A 20,773-nucleotide genomic window follows, 5' to 3' on the forward strand; every position below is an offset into this window, starting at 1 on the left:
GTCTGATAAGTCTAGAAAAAAGTCTAGTCCAGTCTAGAGAAAAGGCCTGGGGGGGGGAGACATGATAGCCAGTATTCCAGTATCTGAGGGGCTGCCACAAAGAAGAGGGGGTTGATTTATTTTCCAAAGCACCAGAAGACTAGACAAGAAACAATTGCAGGAAATTAATCAAAGAGAGAAGCAATCTGGAATTAGGGAGAAAGTTCCTAACAGGGAGGACAATTAACCAGTGGAGCAGCTGGCCTTCAGAAATTATGGGCGCTCCAACACTGCAGATTTTTAAGAAGAGACTGGACAGCCACTTATCTGAAAATGCTATAAGATCTGCTTGAGCAGGAGGCTGGAATAGAAAACTTCCAAGGTCACTTCAAGCTCTCTTCTGATTCTGATAAGAATCATGTGATGAGGATATTTTGAAAAATTATTTCTGTCTTCTGGGCTAGGGAGTGACTGTCCTTTTTCCCCTCTGCATTTTCCCCATGAACCTTAATTACATAATTATTACAAATTATATCAATACTGAAACTTGATTGATCCATGACTTGAGTCTGAAGTCTCATTTCTGAGGGAAATATTGATGTATCTCCTGGGCTTTATGTCTGGATAGGTAAAAAATAATCTGGGTCAAATTTGTTAGTCCAGGCAGGCTTTTATGGAATGTTTGGAGGATGGAAACAGGGATCACCCCTCCTGGCTTCTTCATCTGCTCTGGAAGGTGGAGGAGAAAAGCATGTGGTCCTGGCAACTGTGATCATAAATTTTATGAAGTTATAGTCTAAAAAACAGGGAAACGTGCAGGTGTCAAGCTCAAAATATCAAAAGCAACACAAGGTGTTAAGTTCTGTCAGAAGTTCTCTGTATATGTGTGAGAGAGAGGGAGGAAGAGGGAAAGAGAATGAAAGAAAGGGGGAGAGAGAGAGCAAGACAGAAAGAGCTAGAGAGGAAGACAGAGAGAGAGTGAGTGGGAGAGAGACAGAGGGAGAGAGACAGAGAGAGAGAGGGAGGAAAGAGATAGATAGATAACCTTTATTGTCATTTTTTTACTGTGGGCACAATGGCACACATTAAAAATGAAATTTAGTTGCTTGCTCTCAAAGTGTACACATACATAACACACATTTAAACATCCTCTATACAACATATATATATATATATACAGATCTACACCCTTACATATAAATAACATATAAATATTAATCCCTGTGCATCTTGAATACATAACGGAAGGAAGAAGCTTGAGAATTCACAAGGTTAATACTGTATGGACCAACACTGTGACTGAATCGGATACCACGGAGCTTCCTCCTTCCCGAAGGCAACAAAACAGATCGTGGAGAGGATATGTAGCTTCCCCGACATTCTTGCGGACCCTATTCAAGCAACACTTAGACGACACATCCTGGATGGGAGAGAGGGTACTGCCAAAGAGACAGGGAGAGACCGTGGGAGGGAGAGGAAGAGAGCGAGTGGGAGAGGCAGAGAGAGAGAGAGAGAGAGAGATTGATTCCCCTCCGGGTGACTTTCTGCAAATCGCCATTTGCGGAAGTACAAAGGGAGAACTGTCATCTCCCCACGGCATTTACCAGAAGCTAAATGGCAGAGGTCGTCCTCCAGGGCAGATTCCGCGCCGAGCAGCGGTTGAGCTGGATAGCCTCCAAGAATTCTCCCACGGCTGTGATTTCACCGTAGCTCCCAGCAGTGGGCGCTCTCTGGGCTGCAGACTGAATGTATGCCACTGCGCATGCTCGACTCCGTCTGTGTGGTAGGCCGACTGCCCTCTGTGAGTTCCTCCCCGGGAATCTGGGGGCGGGGGGCAGGCAAGATGGGGTCCCGCGACTGACATCCTCCCCAGGAGAGGGGAAACAGATTCCGAATCCCGAAGCTTGGAGGGAGTGAGGAATCCACCCCATAACTGCTGCGGGTTGTGCATGCAGAAGATCCAACAACGGGGGAGGGGAGAAAGTGGAGGGGAGAGGGGGAGCCTAAAGGGAGCATCTGCTCTCGTCTGTTTCAGACGGGAAGGATCTTCGGAGAGCCGTCAGAGACCAGTTCCCCGGCGGTGCCAGCGGCTGAGAGGTTCCTGCCGAGCCTGGCAGACGAGAAGAAGCAGGAGTAGACTAAAAGACAGAGTTGGAAGGGACCTTGGAGGTCTTCTAGTCCGACTCCCTGCTCAAGAAGGGCCCCAGGTGAGAGATGCTTTTATTGAGAAATATGCTTGAATTGTTAAATGTCTCCATTACAGAGTTTTGGAGATTAATAATGCAAGTAGATAATTTAGAGAACCTCATTAGCAAAATTGTTCTTGCGTTCATCCAAAGAGTACCTCATTTGGAGCAATTCTCCCATGGGCCTCATCCATCCCCACAAATGGACAGGAGGGTTTGGGCACCTTGTGGAAAGAACATAAAATCCAGATCCTCTCATGTCCCGACCTCTTCAGCCCTCTCCTTTGCTTCTATTTCACGTTCTGAGGTCCTTCCAGGAATGGGGACTAATTGGGTGGATCCCACAAATCTTTCTCGTGATGTCTTTCAGAGGATCCCCAGGGATAAAAGTCAACGTCAGGAAACCTCACTAGGTAAGGGAAGACCGTTCCGCTGATTTTCTGGAAAGATTCTAGTTATCCTTAATTCTCTGTGTCTTCTTGTGTCTTCGTCATTGGATTTAGCTGGCTAAATAAGAAAGCAATAACTCCCTCTTCAAACTAGAACATTTAACGTACACAAAGCAATTTCCTCCCTTCAGATCCAGCCCATGGTTTGCCTTTTGCAGAAGACCCACTCTTCTAGGGACCACCTTGAGTTGCAGTCTGGCTCCTCCATTATGAAAGATTTTTCTTCTCAATGATGCAGAAGAGAGCAACCTGTTTTTTGGCCTTCCTTAAGACATAATTTCAACTAAATTCTTACACAGATTCCTGCTGGATCATTTCGAATACCACCTGTCCTTGCAGGCATGTCCCTGAGTTGCTAGAATTTCACGAATTGCTCTTCCATGATGGTTTCAAGCTGCAGGGAAAAATTTGCAGTGATTGAGCAAATGCTTTGGTTGCCAAGAGTGTACTTCCATGTGTTGTTTTAAAAGGATAGAACAATCTAATTGAGGTTTGTTATTCAATCTGTGCTGGGGTTTGGTCTTCTCCTTTTCTTCTTCACTCCCATGATGGAGCCTATTAAAGGCCATTGAAGGCAGAGTGTGGAAGAGACTAATGGAGATTTCCTGAGCAGGACAGGAAGAAATCTTCAGTTGTGTCTTCAAGCTAGAAAAGATGAAGTTGCAGCTTTTCCCTGTTTCCATCCTGTCTCTCTTCTTCCCAGTGGACAAAATGGAGTCACCTTTGGTCACTGAGTCGTGTCATTCTATTGGTGGAGCTGCAAGAGTCATTGGATTCCCAACTCAGGTAGGAAGGAAGAGATCAGCAGCTAATATGAGGAGACCTGTAGTTTCCTTTGGGGATGCAACATACGATACTGCTATTCCTGAGCAGGAAATTGGAAATGTAAATTCATGATCAGTCAAACTAGGCCCATGTGTCAACATTTAAGTTTTGGAAATGTATGGAATTCCTTAGTGGTTATATCATTCTGGTTTCAAAAAATGCCACCTGGAAGGTCGTATTGTCTAACCCAAGTAAAGCAAACAGGACACACAAATAGTTAGGTTAAACCTATTTAAGTATTATCTTGTTTTCATATCATTGGGGAAAGCGATAAAAACAGGAGGAGCAGAAACAGCTTTGTGTATCATCTGCATCTTGACGGCCAGAAGTGCCTTCCTTGTATTTTCATGAATGTTCACGACTGGGAGCAAGGCTGATCTTTCAAAGAACCACAAAGACCTTTTGGTTACTGTGTCAGACAGAAATCCCACAGAATCTCTTGCAAATATCATGAAATGGTGGAGCCATTGGTAAATAGTGTGTCTAAGGCACACTCTGCCGCTTCATCAAGATGGGTTGATAACACTCACCAGAGTCAGTCATGCCCTAATTGGCTGTTTGCTATAGGCTGTGAATTCTGCCCATTTTAGCCTGTAATACATTGAGTCCAGCTAGGGAAATGTCCAATGAAGAATTTTCCCTTTGTGCTATTTGGATTTGCGGACGAAAGGAGATCTCGCAAATTCTATCGAGTCTGCTCACAGGGATTCTTCCTTGTTCAGGGTCCTGTGTCCTTTGAGGAGGTGGCTGTCCATTTCAGTACCGAAGAGTGGTTGCTGCTAGATCCCAGCCAGAAAGCCCTGCATCGAGAAGTCATGTTGCAAATGTTTGCGATGGTGGCCTCTTTAGGTAAGGGTTCCTCTGGAGGAAAATTAAGTCAGACCAAGGTATTACTAGACACTTTAATGACAGCCTTACTGTGCTCATAGTCCTCTAAGTAGCACAATTTCATTGAGAAGAAAGAGATCAGTGGGGTGTCCAGTCATTCTGGCAAGGGTTGACATTTGGTCTTGTGGTCATCCTGGGCTCTGTGTCATCACTGCAGAGCAGAGAGGACGTTTTTGCTTATTGCAGTTGTCCTAATCAGGAACAAATTTTGTCTTGCTTCGTGTTGCAATGACATACGTTGTCTTATTCAATGTAACTAAGATGCATCATATGTGAGACAATTTGTGTGCCACGTCCGGATGTCAAGACCTGTTCTTGCTTTTAAATTTTTTGCTAAGAATGAGTGTTAGATCAACAGCCATGCTAGTCTTTTGAGTTAAAAATTAATATTCATGCTATCATTTCCCCCATTTCTTTCTCCGCAGATGCCCAATAATAGATAAATCTATGCATTGAGACAGCAAATTGTACATTGTGTATTATTCTAATTTATTTTTCTTCCCACTCAAGCATTAGATGTGCAGAAGGAAAATCACAAAGACCCAAATTTAATGCCATTGCAAATCGTCCAAACTGAAATACCTGAAGAGACACCTACAAATAAATGGGAGAGGAGGAAACATGAAGAGAAGCACACTTGGAGAGAAAAATCTATTCTTGAATGTGTGGAAATCGATTGCTTGCTAACCAAAGGTGACTCCAAAGAAAATATGGGGAAATATCAAAGTAGAAAAAGATTCAAAGCAAACCCCAATTTTAGTAACCAGTGCAAAACTGGAAAGACCTTCAGCAGTAATAAACCTACTCCCCATATAATGACCCAGGCAAGGGAGAAGCCCTACAGAGGTGTGGACTGGGGAAAAAGCGTTGGGTGGAGAGATAATCTAACTTCCCATAAAAGAATACAGTCAGGGGGAAAGCCCTATAAGTGCATGGTCTGTGGGGAAAGATTCAGTTCAAACAGTTCCTTTACTTTCCATAAAAGGATCCGCACCAGAGAAAAACCCTATGAGTGCCTAGAGTGTGCAAAGGCCCTCAGGAACAGTGAGTGTCTCAAATCCCACAAACGGATGCATACAGGCAGAAAATGTGTGGACCGTGGTAAAAGGTTCAGTGAGAAGAGTTCCTTTACTTCCCATAGAAGGATTCATAGTGGAGAAAAACCCTTTAAATGCATAGAGTGTGGCAAGAGCTTCAGCACTAGTAGTTACCTGATATGCCATAGAAGGATCCATTCAGGGGAAAACTCGTATAAATGCATGGAGTGTGGAAAAAGCTTCAGGACGAACACTTCTTTTAGTAAGCATAAATTGATCCATGCGGGAGAGAAACCCTTTAAATGCATAGAGTGTGGGCAAAGCTTTAGGCAAAGTGGTGTCCTTGCTTCCCATAAAAGGATCCATACAGGAGAGAAACCCCATAAGTGCATAGAGTGCGGGAAGAGTTTTAGGCAAAGTGGTGGCCTTGCTTCCCATAAAAGGATCCATACGGGAGAGAAACCCTATAAGTGTATTGAATGTGGAGAGTGCTACAGAAATAGTGATCAACTTACCTCCCACAAAAGGATCCATTCAGGTGAAAAAACTTATAAATGCACGGAGTGTGGAAAACCCTTCAGGACATGCAGTTCCCTTGCTTACCATAAACGGACACATACTGGAGAAAAACCGTATAAATGCCTGCAGTGTGGAAAGAGCTTCAGTGTAAAGAGTTCTCTTACTTCTCATAAACGGTTACACACAGGAGAAAATCCATATAAATGTATGGAGTGTGAAAAGAGCTTCAAAACCAGCAGTCATCTGACCTACCATAAAAGAATCCATACGGGAGAGAAACCGTATACATGCCTGGAATGTGGAAAGAGCTTCCCTATAAAGACATCTCTGACTTCTCATGAAAGGATCCACACAGGAGAGAAACCCTATAAATGTCTAGAGTGTGGGAAGAGCTTCAGCACGAGCAGTAAACTTAATTTCCATAACAGGATCCATTCAGGCGAAAAACCTTATAAATGCACAGACTGTGGAATGACCTTCGCTGGCAGTGGCTATCTGACTTCCCATAAAAGGACACACATAGGAGAGAAACCCTATAAATGCCTGGAGTGTGGGAAAATATTTAAGCAACGTGGTATCCTTGTTTCCCATAAAAGGATCCATACAGGCGAGAAACCCTATAAATGCATGGAGTGTGGGAAGAGCTTCAGCACTAGTAGTTACCTGATATCACATAGAAGGATCCATTCAGGGGAAAAACCCTATAACTGTGTAGAGTGTGGAAAAACCTTCAGGACGAACAATTCTTTTAGCAAGCATAAATTGATCCATGCAGGAGAGAAACCCTTTAAATGCATAGAGTGCGGGAAGAGCTTTAGGCAAAGTGGTGGCCTTGCTTCCCATAAAAGGATTCATACAGGAGAGAAACCCTATAAGTGTATTGAGTGTGGAGAGTGCTACAGAAATAGTGATCAACTGACATCCCACACAAGGATCCATTCCGGTGAAAAACCTTATAAATGCACAGAGTGTGGAAAACCCTTCAGGACATTCAGTTCCCTTGCTTCCCATAAACGGATTCATACAGGAGAAAAACCCTTTAAATGCATACAGTGTGGGAAGAGCTTCAGCACTAGTAGTTACCTGATATGCCATAGAAGGATCCATTCAGGGGAAAAACCCTATAAATGTGTAGACTGTGGAAAAACCTTCAGGATGAACAGTTCGTTTAATAACCATAAATTGATCCATGCTGGAGAAAAAACATTTAAATGCATAGAGTGTGGGAAGAGCTTTAGGCAAAGTGGTGTCCTTGCTTCCCATAAAAGGATCCATACAGGAGAGAAACCGTATAAATGCATGGAGTGTGGAAAGAGTTTCCGTGTAAAGTGTTCTCTTACTTCTCATAAACGGATCCACACAGGAGAAAAACCCTTTAAATGCATACAGTGTGGGAAGAGCTTCAGCACTAGTAGTTATCTGAGATGCCATAGAAAAATCCATTTAGGTGGAAAACCATATAAATGAGTAGACTGTGGAAAAACCTTCGGGATGAACACTTCTTTTGCTAAGCATAAAGTGATCCATACAGGAGAGAAACCTTATAAATGCCTAGAGTGTGGAAAGAACTTCAGGCAAAGTGGTGACCTTGCTTCCCATAAAAGTATTTACATGGGAGAGAAACCCTATCAGTGTATTGAATGTGGAGAGTGCTACAGAAATAGAGATCAACTGACCTCCCACAAAAGGATCCATTCAGGTGAAAAACCTTATAAATGCACGGAGTGTGGAAAACCTTCAGGACATGCAGTTCCCTTGCTTACCACAAATGGACACATACTGGAGAAAAACTGTATAAATGCCTGCAGCGTGGAAAGAGTTCACTTACTTCCCATAAACAGATACACACAGGAGAAAACTTTTATAAATGCATGGAGTGTGAAAAGAGCTTCAAAACCAGCAGTTACCTGGTCTACCATAAAAGAATCCATATGGGAGAGAAATCTTATACATGCCTGGAGTGTGGAAAGAGCTTCGGCCAAAGCAGTCAACTTACTTTCCATAACAGGATCCATACTGGAGAAAAACCTTATAAATGCAGACTGTGGAAAGACTTTTGCTGGCAGTGGCTATCTGACTTACCATAAAAGGACCCACACAGGAGAGAAATTATATAAATGCCTGGAATGTGGAAAGAGCTTCAGTGTGAACCGTGGACTTACTTCCCATAACAGGATCCACATGGGAGAGAAATTGTATGTATGCAATGAATGTGGGAAGAGTTTGAGTTCAAGCAGCTCCTTTACTTACCACATTAATTCCCACACACGGAAGAAATTCCATCAGAGCACAGAATGTGGGAAGAGCTTCAGATTACAAAAACACCTTAGTTCCCATAAGAGGATCCACACAGGAGAGAAATGCTTGCAATGTGGAAGGATTTTTGGTGAAAACAGGATGCTTCTCAAAAAAGAATCCACAGAGGGCGGAAAATTAAGCAATCAATTTATTTCCTGTATTAATATGATCCACATCATGGATACATACAGGACGGGAGGGATATCAAACCATCTAAAGATATGGGAGTGTAAAAAGAATAACATCTGTGGAAAATTGTGGTGAACAGTCTTCCTTTCAGGCCATTGCTGTAGAAGCAGCTGAATAAATGTTTTTGGATTTTGAATAGGTCCCAGAATAGAGTTCTTAATTCCAGAGGTATTATCTAGTACAGTGGTTCTCAACCTATGGATGGGCGCAGTCCGCCATTTTTTTCCCCCTTTCCTTAGCTGTGCTACTCCCTTTTATTCTATTGGCTTTTGAAAGCCAATAGAATAGACTCTTTTGAATAGAGTCTAATTCTATTGGCTTTCAAAAGCCAATAGGAATTGTCCAGGCTGTCTCTGCCCTGCTGAGCCCGCCAAAAGTCCCATTCTGCAAACGGTGCTGCACCAGTTGAGTAGTCCTCGACTTACAACCAGTTGAATAGTCCTCGACTTACGACCGGTTGGGGATCGCAGCATTAAAAAGGTTGAGAACCACTGATCTAGTGAAAAGTAAGGTCCCGCTCAAGAAAATCTGTTAAACAATTGCCCCTCTCATTACTCCAAAACGTCTGCTTGGTCAAGCTGCTTTATTGAGGCAGAAGCAACATCTAAAGTGAGTCTGGGATCAGCCTCCAGGGTTTGTGAAGAGCTGGTGTATGCAAGCAAAGCAAGGGCAAATGTATGTGTGTATATTCATTTTAGCTCTCATTGTGTTGAAAATCATGTAGCAAGGAATTTTAAGCTTTTTTTTCTTCATATACTGTATATGTACAACTTTGGCTTACAAGTAAAAATGTCTCCCAAATGTTTATATGTACAGTTCAGTCTGGTGCAAAATTGCATTAACCCGTCTGAAAGGGACTTTATAAATGGTTTTATTGTTCCAACAGTGTACCATATGAGCAATGTTTTTTTTAAAAAAAAGGACTTAAATTGCTTGATTTAAATTATTAATTGTTCAGTTTCTCAGATTAAAGTAATCGTACCATATTTTCTATTTCTCATGATATTCAAATGTCACTTTAGTGCCTCTATTTCATTTTGTGATGCCAAATTGATCAGAAATGTCAATCGTACTTGATACATTATGGGACTGTAGCATTTCTATGGTTTTGGAGAATACTATTACTAGCAGGAATGTGACTGTGTGCTTTTTATCTTAATATAGCTTTTTAAAAGTGTATTTCCTGATTATTAACAATCTTTCTAATTTTGAAAGGTTAATAAATTATTGGAAACAGTTGTGGCACAATGTAAATGATGCCCTACTTAATACACGTTGAACAAAGGCCACACTTGGAATACTGCATCCAGTTTTGGTCACTACGATGTAAAAAAGATGTTGAGACTCTAGAAAGAGGACAGAGAAGAGCAACAAAGATGATTAGGGGACTGGGGGCTAACACGTATAAGGAATGGTTGCTGGAATTGGGTATGTCTAGTTTAACGAAGAGAAGGACAAGGGGGGACATGATAGCCGTGTTCCAATATCTCAGGGGCTACCACAAAAAGAGGGAGTCAAGCTATTCTCCAAAATGCCTGAAGGCAGGACAAAAAGCAATCTAATCAAGGAGAGAAGCAACCTAGAACTTAGGAGAAACTTCCTGACAGAGCAATTAACCAGTGGAACAACCTGACTCCAGAAGCGGTGAATGCTCCAGTATTGGAAGTCTTTAAGAAGAGACTGGACAGCCATTTGTCTGACATGGTATAGAGTTTCCTGCCTGAGCAGGAGGTTGGACTAGATGACCTCTAAGGTCCCTTCCAACTTTATTATTATTGTTGTTGTTAAAACTTTTTTTCCTGAGCTAAGCCGATTTTTAAAAAAGGGTAAAGACTGGAGACAATCCTGACTTCATGTTGGCTTTTAGGAACTGCAGAATAACAGAATACAGAATAATAGATTTGGAAGGGACCTTGGAGGTCTTCTAGTCCAACCCTCTGCTCAAGCAGGAGAGCCTATATCACAAGTGGCTGGACAGCCATTTGTCTGAAATGGTATAGGGTTTCCTGCCTGAGCAGGAGGTTGGACTAGATGACCACCAAGGTCCCTTCCAACTTTATTATCATTATGATGATGATGATGTAGGGAACTTGGGAGATGGTGTGTGTGTGTAATAAAAAGTTAGAAAGTGGTAGGAGGTGGAATGAGTTTAGATCTGATTCAGTTTCACGTTGCACAATGATGCATAGAAAACCATGGAATGAGAAAAGCATTAACAAGGTAGATTTATCTATGAAAAGAAGCAAGCAACGAGAGAAAGTGTAACCTATAAAATGTGGGAACATTCCTCATTCTAAAATCTTGGCCTTTTTTTTAGAATTTTCCTAATTATGTAATTTTACATCTGTGGAGATAATCCATACAGCATTGATAGTGCTTCAGCCAACAATATCTTCTTCCTTTACGTCAAAGGACCTAAAGGGGAATCAGACAATTGAAACCCTTTTGCAGCTTTTTACAGTCTGAACGTACATTTCACCTTTGAGTGGCAGACAAGAATTTGTGGTTCAAGGAGTGGGGGGTGTGTGTCTGGGTATTAAGTGGGAAGGCATTTTTCTTCCCATTCTATACAATTAAATAGTATATTAATTGTATACATTAATTCAAAGTATTCTCCAGCCAGCAATTCCACCTTCCCTTTGAAAAGAAAGTCCTGTAAGAGATACCATTATTATTTTGAAGGCTTTTTGGGGGTGAATGGAAGCCAAGGCCTTGAAGGGGATCATGTCCTGGGATCTGGGGATCCTCCCAGTCATCTCGCCTCAGCCTTGGGGTCACCCTGAGGGATTCACCTGGGGCAGGGCGTTTCCCATCAGAGAAACTGCTGAATTGAGAGCGGGAGCAATTGTGGTACTTCTCCTTTTGGTTGGGGTTTTTTAATCCCGCCTGCCTAAATCAGGGACACTTTAAAGTGTTTGGACTTGATGCCACCACCCCCGCCCCCGAGATTTGAGGGGGCTAGAAAAGGGCTCTTGAGGGGGTAGGGGGCCCATGAGAGAGAAGAGAGGGAGGCCTAATTAGACTGAAAGGAGTCAGGTCCATCCTTGGGAGCCCCAGACCCTCAATAGTGGTGCTTCCCTAGGGGCACCACTTTCCCCTCCCCCCAGCCAGAAAAAAGGCTCCTCCCACCCCTCCAAGGACTGCCTTTTCCGCTTCCCTGGAAGGGGGAGGTGTCAGAAGAGGAGGGGTTTTGCAACATCCTGCTCCACCCTCAGCCTTTTCTCCAACGTCTCTCCGGGAGAGGGGTCGCAGTCCCTTTCTCCCCCCCCGGGCCCCCAGCATCAATGGGGCTTTCCCCCAAGTGTAGCCCTGCTCCTTTATGAGTTGGGGGGGCTGCCTGAATCGGAGACACTTCAACGCCTTTGGACAAAATGGGCCCAAGAGTCACGAGGAGGCTGGAAAAGGATTCTGGAGGGACCCCTGAGGCAGAGGAGGGGCCCAGAAGGAGACCTAATCCAGTCCGACCAAGAAAGAGAACTCGAGGCCATCTCTGAGGCGCCCCGAAGAAGCCCGATGGCTGCGCTTCCCTCATAGCCGCGTCTCTCTTTCTATCAACGGTTTTTCCCGCCTGAGGGAATCGCATTGGGAAGGCCGTGCCCAGAAGGGGGAGGGGGGTCTTGCAACCTCTCGCCGTGCAGCCATTTCCCCAACATCTCTCTGGGGGATCCCAGTCCTCTTCAGGGGGAAGCTGTATGGGGGTGGAGGGAGCCCCTGAAGGATAGGAGGGGCTCAGAAGGAGGCTTCATCCAGAGTCCGACGGAGAAAAAGAAGTCGAATCCGTCTGTGAAGACCCCCGAAGAAGCCCGAAGGCGGCTCTTCCCTCAGATCCGCGGCTCTTTCTCTCAACGGCTTTTCCCGCCTCGCCGCCTGAGGGAATCGTACTGGGAGGGGCGTGGCCAGAAGGGAGGTGGGGGGAAGGGAGGAGCCTTGCAGGGTCCCGTCTCCCTTGCCCTGCAGCCTTTCCCCCAACGCCTCTTCTCGAGGTCCCAGCCCCCTTCTTCCTCTTCTGGGGAGTGTCTCCTTCCTCCCTTCCCTTCCAGGGATCCTCGCCAGCTGACCCATCAGCAGTAACAGGGGCACCCCAGCAGAGCCCTTGGAGGCTTCCCACAAGCCCCCTCCCAAGAGAGAAGGGGAGAAGTGGAATAGGGAGGGGGGGTTTGACAGGGATTCTTAAGAGTTGGCCTACCAGGAATAAGTTGCGCCAATGGGAATCATCCCTTCTCTTCAGTCATCAGTCTCTAGGTAGAATGTCTCGTCATTTCTCCTTATTGGAGAAAGCCTTTAGAGCCCCAGAGGTGCTTTTTTTCAGAAGGCAATTGGACTTTCCTTGAAAACCTTCAGCTCTCACTGGATGGTGGGGAGTAGTCAGAGCTGAAGAAGCTTCTTGGATGAGAAACGTCTTCAAAGGAAAAAAGAAGTAGAAAGGCCAGTTGCCTCCTGGAAAAGCACCTTTGGGTCAACCATAGCTGGATAACTGGGAGACTCCATAGTCTCTTTGGAGCAGAAGCTGAGAAACCGGGACGCAGGGGTGAGGGTCTTACCCACATTATGTGCAGCCACAACTGGAGGGGACCTTGGAACTGCGGTGATTCTGATTCTTATATTATTTCTGTCTTCTAGGCAGTGGCTGTCCTTTTCCCCTCCACATTTTTCTTACGCCCCTTAATTACATAATTATTACAAATTATATAAATACTGAAACTCGATTGATCCATGACTGAGTCTGCATTCCCATTTCCTGGGGAAATATCAGCAGGCGTCAAGCTCTCAAAATATACCAAAAACAGCACCAGGTGTCAAGTTCAGCCAGAACGTTTGTTTGCTTGTTTGCGTGTGTGTGTGTGTGTGAGTGAGTGAGTGCGAGAGAGAGACTGACAGACAGACAGAAACACACACACACACACACACACACAGAAACATAGTCACACAGAGGGGGGAGATGAAGGGAGAGAATGGGAAAGGGAGGGAGGAACAGAAAGAGCAAGAGAGGGAGAAACAGACAGAAGGAGAGAGAGAGAGAGAGAGGCGGAGGAAGACGGAGTGGGAAAGAAAGGGAGAAAAGTAGAGGAAGACAGTGCGGCAGGGAGAGCGAGTGGGATAGAGAATCGATCGGCTCCCAAAAGGACAGAACCGGCATCCCCTCCGGGTGACTTTCTGCAAATCGGCATTAGCGCAAGGACAAGGGGAGGCCTGTTACCTCCCCATGGCATTTACCGGAAGCTAAATGGCAGAGCTCGTCCTCCAGGGCAGATCCGGCGCCGATCAGAGGGTTGGGCTGGATAGCCTGCAAGTTCCTCCACGGCCGTGACATCACCGCAGCTCCCGGCAGGGGGCGCTCGCTGGACTGCAGACTGACTGTATGCCACAGCGCATGCTCGACTCCGTCTGCGTGGTCGCGAGACTGCCGCCTGTGAGTTCCTCGGGAATTTGGGGGAGGGGGTGGGCAAGGGGGGGTTCCGCGACTCAGATCCTCCCCAGGGAAGGAGAAACAGACTCCGAATCCCGAGGCTTGGAGGGAGCGGGGAATCCACCCGTTAACTGCTCCGGGCTGTGCATGCAGAAGATCTAACAACGGAGGAGGGGACGAGAGTTGGGGGGAGGAGAGGCAGCCTAAAGGGACCACTTGCTCACGTCTCCTTCAGATTCAGCTTCCAAGACGGGAAGGATCTTCGGAGAGCCAGCGGAGACCAGTTGCCGGGCGGTGCCAGTGGCTGAGAGGATCCTGGTGAGCGTGGCAGAGGAGAAGAAGCAGGAATAGAATGAAAGGGACCTTGGAGGTCTTCTAGTCCGACCCCCTGCTCAGGAAGTGCCCCAGGTCAGGGATGCTTCTTTTGGGAATTATGAAGGGATCTTTCTGTGCTTCAATTCTTAAATACCTTCCTGAGAGAATTTTGGGTGGTTGATAATGCAAGTAGATAATTTAGAGAACCTCATTAAAGTAATTGTTCTGGCGTTCTTCCAGAGTATCTCGTTTGGAGCAATTCTCCCATGGGCGTCATCCATCCCCAACGATGGACACGAGGGTTTGGCCACCTTGTGGAAAGAACATAAAATCCAGATCCTCTCATGTCCCGACCTCTTCAGCCCTCTCCTTTGCTTCTATTTCACGTTCTGAGGTCCTTCCAGGAATGGGGACTAATTGGGTGGATCCCACAAATCTTTCTCATGATCTGTCTTTCAGAGGGATCCCCAAGGATAAAAGTCAACGTCAGGAAACCTCACTAGGTAAGGGAAGACCGTTCCGCTGATTTTCTGGAAAGATTCTAGTTATCCTTAATTCTCTGTGTCTTCTTGTGTCTTCGTCATTGGATTTGGCTGGCTAAATAAGAAAGCAATAACTCCCTCTTCAAACTAGAACACTTAACGTACACAAAGCAATTCCCTCCCTTCAGATCCAGCCCATGGTTTGCCTTTTGCAGAAGACCCATTCTTCTAGGGACCACCTTGAGTTGCAGTCTGGCTCCTCCATTATGAAAGATTTTTCTTCTCAATGATGCAGAAGAGAGCAACCTGTTTTTTGGCTTTCCTTAAGACATAATTTCAACTAAATTCTTACACAGATCCCTGCTGGATCATTTCGAATACCACCTGTCCTTGCAGGCATGTCCCTGAGTTGCTAGAATTTCACGAATTGCTCTTCCATGATGGTTTCAAGCTGAAGGGAAAAATTTGCAGTGATTGAGCAAATGCTTTGGTTGCCAAGAGTGTACTTCCATGTGTTGTTTTAAAAGGATAGAACAATCTAATTGAGGTTTGCTATTCAATCTGTGCTGGGGTTTGGTCTTCTCCTTTTCCTCTTCACTCCCATGATGGAGCCTATTAAAGGCCATTGAAGGCAGAGTGTGGAAGAGACTAATGGAGATTTCCAGAACAGGACAGGAAGAAATCTTCAGTTGTGTCTTCAAGCTAGAAAAGATGAAGTTGCAGCTTTTCCCTGTTTCCATCCTGTCTCTCTTTTTCCCAGTGGACAAAATGGAGTCACCTTTGGTCACTGAGTCATGTCGTTCTATTGGTGGAGCTGCAAGTGTCACTGGATTCCCAACTCAGGTAGGAAGGAAGAGATCAGCAGCTAATATGAGGAAGCAGTAGGAGACCTGTAGTTTCCTTTGGGGATGCAACATACGATACTGCTATTCCTGAGCAGGAAATTGGAAATGTAAATTCATGATCAGTCAAACTAGGCCCATGTGTCAACATTTAAGTTTTGGAAATGTATGGAATTCCTTAGTGGTTATATCATTCTGGTTTCAAAAAATGCCACCTGGAAGGTCATGTTGTCTAACCCACGTAAAGCAGACAGGACACACAAATAGTTAGGTTAAACCTATTTAAGTATTATCTTATTTTCATATCATTGGGGAAAGCAATAAAAACAGGAGGAGCAGAAACCGCTTTGTGTATCATCTGCATCTTGACAGCCAGAAGTGCCTTCCTTGTATTTTCATGAATGTTCACGAGTGGGAGCAAGGCTGATCCTTCAAAGAACCACAAACACCTTTTGGTTACTGTGTCAGACAGAAATCCCACAGAATCTCTTGCAAATATCATGAAATGGTGGAGCCATTGGTAAATAGTGTGTCTAAGGCACACTCTGCCGCTTGATCAAGATGGGTTGATAACACTCAGCAGAGTCAGTCATGCCCTAATTGGCTGTTTGCTATAGGCTGTGAATTCTGCCCATTTTAGCATGTAATACATTGAGTCCGGCTAGGGAAATGTCCAATGAAGAATTTTCCCTTTGTGCTACTTGGATTTGCGGACGAAAGGAGATCTCGCAAATTCTATCGAGTCTGCTCACAGGGATTCTTCCTTGTTCAGGGTCCTGTGTCCTTTGAGGAGGTGGCTGTCCATTTCAGTACCGAAGAGTGGTTGCTGCTGGATCCCAGCCAGAAAGCCCTGCATCGAGAAGTCATGTTGCAAATGTTTGCGATGGTGGCCTCTTTAGGTAAGGGTTCCTCTGGAGGAAAATTAAGTCAGAGCAAGGTATTACTAGACACTTTAGTGACAACCTTACTGTGCTCATAGTCCTCTAAGTAGCACAATTTCATTGAGAAGAAAGAAATCAGTGGCGTGTCCAGTCATTCTGGCAAGGGTTGACATTTGGTCTTGTGGTCATCCTGGGCTCTGTGTCATCACTGCAGAGCAGAGAGGACGTTTTTGCTTATTGCAGTTGTCCTAATCAGGAACAAATTTTGTCTTGCTTCGTGTTGCAATGACATACGTTGTCTTATTCAATGTAACTAAGATGCATCATATGTGAGACAATTTGTGTGCCACGTCCGGATGTCAAGACCTGTTCTTGCTTTTAAATTTTTTGCTAAGAATGAGTGTTAGATCAACAGCCATGCTAGTCTTTTGAGTTAAAAATTAATATTCATGCTATCATTTCCCCCATTTCTTTCTCCGCAGATGCCCAATAATAGATAAATCTATGCATTGAGACAGCAAATTGTACATTGTGTATTATTCTAATTTATTTTTCTTCCCACTCAAGCATTAGATGTGCAGAAGGAAAATCACAAAGACCCAAATTTAATGCCATTGCAAATCGTCCAAACTGAAATACCTGAAGAGACACCTACAAATAAATGGGAGAGGAGGAAACATGAAGAGAAGCACACTTGGAGAGAAAAATCTATTCTTGAATGTGTGGAAATCGATTGCTTGCTAACCAAAGGTGACTCCAAAGAAAATATGGGGAAATATCAAAGTAGAAAAAGATTCAAAGCAAACCCCAATTTTAGTAACCAGTGCAAAACTGGAAAGACCTTCAGCAGTAATAAACCTACTCCCCATATAATGACCCAGGCAAGGGAGAAGCCCTACAGAGGTGTGGACTGGGGAAAAAGCGTTGGGTGGAGAGATAATCTAACTTCCCATAAAAGAATACAGTCAGGGGGAAAGCCCTATAAGTGCATGGTCTGTGGGGAAAGATTCAGTTCAAACAGTTCCTTTACTTTCCATAAAAGGATCCGCACCAGAGAAAAACCCTATGAGTGCCTAGAGTGTGCAAAGGCCCTCAGGAACAGTGAGTGTCTCAAATCCCACAAACGGATGCATACAGGCAGAAAATGTGTGGACCGTGGTAAAAGGTTCAGTGAGAAGAGTTCCTTTACTTCCCATAGAAGGATTCATAGTGGAGAAAAACCCTTTAAATGCATAGAGTGTGGCAAGAGCTTCAGCACTAGTAGTTACCTGATATGCCATAGAAGGATCCATTCAGGGGAAAACTCGTATAAATGCATGGAGTGTGGAAAAAGCTTCAGGACGAACACTTCTTTTAGTAAGCATAAATTGATCCATGCGGGAGAGAAACCCTTTAAATGCATAGAGTGTGGGCAAAGCTTTAGGCAAAGTGGTGTCCTTGCTTCCCATAAAAGGATCCATACAGGAGAGAAACCCCATAAGTGCATAGAGTGCGGGAAGAGTTTTAGGCAAAGTGGTGGCCTTGCTTCCCATAAAAGGATCCATACGGGAGAGAAACCCTATAAGTGTATTGAATGTGGAGAGTGCTACAGAAATAGTGATCAACTTACCTCCCACAAAAGGATCCATTCAGGTGAAAAAACTTATAAATGCACGGAGTGTGGAAAACCCTTCAGGACATGCAGTTCCCTTGCTTACCATAAACGGACACATACTGGAGAAAAACCGTATAAATGCCTGCAGTGTGGAAAGAGCTTCAGTGTAAAGAGTTCTCTTACTTCTCATAAACGGTTACACACAGGAGAAAATCCATATAAATGTATGGAGTGTGAAAAGAGCTTCAAAACCAGCAGTCATCTGACCTACCATAAAAGAATCCATACGGGAGAGAAACCGTATACATGCCTGGAATGTGGAAAGAGCTTCCCTATAAAGACATCTCTGACTTCTCATGAAAGGATCCACACAGGAGAGAAACCCTATAAATGTCTAGAGTGTGGGAAGAGCTTCAGCACGAGCAGTAAACTTAATTTCCATAACAGGATCCATTCAGGCGAAAAACCTTATAAATGCACAGACTGTGGAATGACCTTCGCTGGCAGTGGCTATCTGACTTCCCATAAAAGGACACACATAGGAGAGAAACCCTATAAATGCCTGGAGTGTGGGAAAATATTTAAGCAACGTGGTATCCTTGTTTCCCATAAAAGGATCCATACAGGCGAGAAACCCTATAAATGCATGGAGTGTGGGAAGAGCTTCAGCACTAGTAGTTACCTGATATCACATAGAAGGATCCATTCAGGGGAAAAACCCTATAAATGTGTAGAGTGTGGAAAAACCTTCAGGACGAACAATTCTTTTAGCAAGCATAAATTGATCCATGCAGGAGAGAAACCCTTTAAATGCATAGAGTGCGGGAAGAGCTTTAGGCAAAGTGGTGGCCTTGCTTCCCATAAAAGGATTCATACAGGAGAGAAACCCTATAAGTGTATTGAGTGTGGAGAGTGCTACAGAAATAGTGATCAACTGACATCCCACACAAGGATCCATTCCGGTGAAAAACCTTATAAATGCACAGAGTGTGGAAAACCCTTCAGGACATTCAGTTCCCTTGCTTCCCATAAACGGATTCATACAGGAGAAAAACCCTTTAAATGCATACAGTGTGGGAAGAGCTTCAGCACTAGTAGTTACCTGATATGCCATAGAAGGATCCATTCAGGGGAAAAACCCTATAAATGTGTAGACTGTGGAAAAACCTTCAGGATGAACAGTTCGTTTAATAACCATAAATTGATCCATGCTGGAGAAAAAACATTTAAATGCATAGAGTGTGGGAAGAGCTTTAGGCAAAGTGGTGTCCTTGCTTCCCATAAAAGGATCCATACAGGAGAGAAACCGTATAAATGCATGGAGTGTGGAAAGAGTTTCCGTGTAAAGTGTTCTCTTACTTCTCATAAACGGATCCACACAGGAGAAAAACCCTTTAAATGCATACAGTGTGGGAAGAGCTTCAGCACTAGTAGTTATCTGAGATGCCATAGAAAAATCCATTTAGGTGGAAAACCATATAAATGAGTAGACTGTGGAAAAACCTTCGGGATGAACACTTCTTTTGCTAAGCATAAAGTGATCCATACAGGAGAGAAACCTTATAAATGCCTAGAGTGTGGAAAGAACTTCAGGCAAAGTGGTGACCTTGCTTCCCATAAAAGTATTTACATGGGAGAGAAACCCTATAAGTGTATTGAATGTGGAGAGTGCTACAGAAATAGAGATCAACTGACCTCCCACAAAAGGATCCATTCAGGTGAAAAACCTTATAAATGCACGGAGTGTGGAAAACCTTCAGGACATGCAGTTCCCTTGCTTACCACAAATGGACACATACTGGAGAAAAACTGTATAAATGCCTGCAGCGTGGAAAGAGTTCACTTACTTCCCATAAACAGATACACACAGGAGAAAACTTTTATAAATGCATGGAGTGTGAAAAGAGCTTCAAAACCAGCAGTTACCTGGTCTACCATAAAAGAATCCATATGGGAGAGAAATCTTATACATGCCTGGAGTGTGGAAAGAGCTTCGGCCAAAGCAGTCAACTTACTTTCCATAACAGGATCCATACTGGAGAAAAACCTTATAAATGCAGACTGTGGAAAGACTTTTGCTGGCAGTGGCTATCTGACTTACCATAAAAGGACCCACACAGGAGAGAAATTATATAAATGCCTGGAATGTGGAAAGAGCTTCAGTGTGAACCGTGGACTTACTTCCCATAACAGGATCCACATGGGAGAGAAATTGTATGTATGCAATGAATGTGGGAAGAGTTTGAGTTCAAGCAGCTCCTTTACTTACCACATTAATTCCCACACACGGAAGAAATTCCATCAGAGCACAGAATGTGGGAAGAGCTTCAGATTACAAAAACACCTTAGTTCCCATAAGAGGATCCACACAGGAGAGAAATGCTTGCAATGTGGAAGGATTTTTGGTGAAAACAGGATGCTTCTCAAAAAAGAATCCACAGAGGGCGGAAAATTAAGCAATCAATTTATTTCCTGTATTAATATGATCCACATCATGGATACATACAGGACGGGAGGGATATCAAACCATCTAAAGATATGGGAGTGTAAAAAGAATAACATCTGTGGAAAATTGTGGTGAACAGTCTTCCTTTCAGGCCATTGCTGTAGAAGCAGCTGAATAAATGTTTTTGGATTTTGAATAGGTCCCAGAATAGAGTTCTTAATTCCAGAGGTATTATCTAGTACAGTGGTTCTCAACCTATGGATGGGCGCAGTCCGCCATTTTTTTCCCCCTTTCCTTAGCTGTGCTACTCCCTTTTATTCTATTGGCTTTTGAAAGCCAATAGAATAGACTCTTTTGAATAGAGTCTAATTCTATTGGCTTTCAAAAGCCAATAGGAATTGTCCAGGCTGTCTCTGCCCTGCTGAGCCCGCCAAAA

The 20,773-nt window shown here is 44.1% G+C and overlaps 2 pseudogenes; both read left to right on the forward strand.

Moving 5' to 3' along the window:
• Positions 1-1,672: 1,672 nt before the first annotated feature.
• Positions 1,673-8,670, forward strand: LOC120310240 (annotated as a pseudogene).
• Positions 8,671-13,341: 4,671 nt separating this feature from the next.
• Positions 13,342-20,697, forward strand: LOC120310241 (annotated as a pseudogene).
• Positions 20,698-20,773: the final 76 nt, after the last annotated feature.

This window comes from Crotalus tigris, unplaced genomic scaffold (assembly GCF_016545835.1).
Source record: "Crotalus tigris isolate CLP2741 ecotype Arizona unplaced genomic scaffold, ASM1654583v1 scf7180000018154.1287802725:315790, whole genome shotgun sequence".
Classification (NCBI taxonomy): Eukaryota; Metazoa; Chordata; class Lepidosauria; order Squamata; family Viperidae; genus Crotalus; species Crotalus tigris.